We start from the raw sequence: 2499 nt of genomic DNA, 5'->3' as shown, positions 1-2499 counted from the left end.
CTCAAGACCCTGTGGTAGGCAGTTAGCCATGAGCGGGCAGCCCTTAGAGAAGAGGGAAAGGCTCACCTAGCCCTGGGCACCAGGAAGGCCAGGCAATTTGCCATCTTCCTTCCTTGGGGCCTGAGGGAAGCATACAGGAATGATTCACAGATTTTTCTCTTATCAAAAAGACCCAAGGGAGCATTTTGGTCAACACCCTAATCCCCAAATAAGTGTTTTGGTCAATGCCCTGATTCCCACTAGGTCAACGCCCTAATTCCCACTAGGACAATGAATTAATTAGGCAGTCTAATCAACCTGGCTCACACTGGGCATGAACAATAAGGTAATTAAATTCCTCATTCCTTACATGTGAGAGAAGTGCACAAGCCAAGCGCAGGAGAAAACGCATGTATTCTAATTCAAACAAAGGACATAGGTGGTATGAAAGACCTCCCACCAATAAATATTCATGATCACCTCTAGTAATAAAAGTAACAATTAACCAGTATCAAGCACAGTTGCCACCTGGCAATTGGCCCGCCCAAGAGCCTTTTAGGGTGTACTTTCCTTTCTTTCCTATTAAACCTTCTTTTCTACCTACTTAATTCGCGGCTGCGGTTTCATTTTGCCCCTAGGGACAGATCTCTAATTTTAGTGATCTGGACCCAAAGAACCAAGGACATCACAAGGCAGCTCAACATACTCCCATTCATTAACAAGCCTAATTAGGCATTGTTCAGCTGTTTCAATTGTACAGATAACAAACCTTTATTGTTTGTTTGTTTGTTTGTTGAGGATTATTTCTTCCATGAGTAAGAAAGGCAGAGAAAGTGTATGGGAGTGACAGTATTCCCAACAAGATGGTAACACAATGATACACCACCAGTCTTCAGCCAGCCCCAACCTATGGGCAAGCACATGCTTCATACACTCAGGGAAGTCTCTGGATTTGAACTAGGAAACTTCCCATGTGGGATTGCCTTACAGAATATCATGTTTTACTACCATGTCACCATTGGCCGCTGAGAAAACCTTTTATAGACAGAATGACCTGGTCAAGATTAGAAGGCTCAGTCAGTGGCAGAGCTAGGACTTGATCAGTTCTTTTGACTGAAATGCTCTGTCTGCAATACTAGAGCTGCCAATCTAATCCCTTCCTTAGTACTTTCATGGTTATGAAAAAGCACAGACACCTGGAGAAATCCCAGGATCTCTGGATGCCAAGATTACAACTCACCCTTGCCTGGATTCCCCTTGGCTATGCCCAAGGACAGTCCTGATCAGAAAGTTTTGCTAAGAAACTTGTGCACATTGATAAATGTGATAGTTTGCAAAAGCTGCCTTTGCCCATGTAAATTTCTAAGGTGGACAACATATAAGTTATGTTTCATAACTTCATTTGACAACAGAGGTATACAGCTTCTCTAAGTCCCCACACTCTCCTTGAGGATTTTGAGACTATAAAAGACTACCCAAAACCAGAATCACAGTTAATAACTGTCGATGTTTAGCAGGTTAGTAGATTGACTCACATATCAAGACCAGGATCTAAGCCTAAACCATTGTACTAGATTATGCTGGTTCACCCAAAAGATATGTTCAAGGCCTAATCCCTCATATTTGTAAATATGACCTTGTTTGGAAATAGGGTCTTACGGATGTAATCAAGTTAAGACGAGGTAACATTGAATTAGGCCAACCTTTAATCTAATGACTGGTTTCCTTATGAGGAGAAAACAATTTAACATACACAGAGACCCACAGAGATAATGCCATGTGATGACTGCAATGACACATCTACAACTCCAAGGAATGTAGGCAATTATCAGAAACTAGGTTGGAGGCATGGAATAGATTTTTCCTAAAAGCCTACAAAAAGGAACTCACCCTAAAGATACTTTGATTTTGGACTTCTGTCCTCTATAACTTAAGAGAGTAAACTTCTGTTGCTTTTAGCTACTCAGTTTGTGTTATTTAGTTATGGCACCCTGAAGAAACTGATACTCCATCTTTTACGTCAGACAAGGAAAGATAAGCAATGGAAGGGCTGTCTAGGTCCTACTTTCTAGGGAGAAGAGGATACTATACTGCAGATAGCCATTTTTCTTCTATTGAGCATTGAGAAGATCAAAGATCTAGTTTTAGTTGGATATATAGAGATAACCACAACTGTGCAGACACTTTGATGTGGATTTACTAATGACATAAAGCTTTCTAGATATTAGAGTACTTTTTAGGGCTCATAAGGATTTTCGGAACACCTGAATCTGTTCTGCATTTTGATATAAAGTGTGGGGTGTTTGCAATGAAAACAAGAAGATTTGTATTCACCAGAATGTTCACAAGCAGACTTCCCTGCAGACATTTTAGCTGGCCTACTCATCACTCGTTCAGTAGGGCAGGATATTTCATGCTAAAAGAGTTAGGCTCCTGGAAGGCCCCACTTTCAAAGTGAAACTAAGCCCCCAGTCCCCTGTGGAGCCTAAATGTATCAGGCTATTTATTTTTTATATTCCT

At 41.1% G+C, this 2499-nt stretch overlaps 1 long non-coding RNA gene across 2 annotated transcripts in view; it reads right to left on the bottom strand.

Annotated features, from left to right (window-relative positions):
- The window catches only part of LOC102477675 (uncharacterized), a 363527-nt gene that overhangs the window by 13583 nt on the left and 347445 nt on the right, over positions 1–2499 (bottom strand). The gene's annotated exons all lie outside the window — the stretch shown is intronic.

Source organism: Tupaia chinensis, unplaced genomic scaffold (assembly GCF_000334495.1).
Source record: "Tupaia chinensis unplaced genomic scaffold, TupChi_1.0 Scaffold000197_1, whole genome shotgun sequence".
NCBI lineage: Eukaryota > Metazoa > Chordata > Mammalia > Scandentia > Tupaiidae > Tupaia > Tupaia belangeri.
This window is presented reverse-complemented; position numbering and strand designations above follow the sequence as displayed.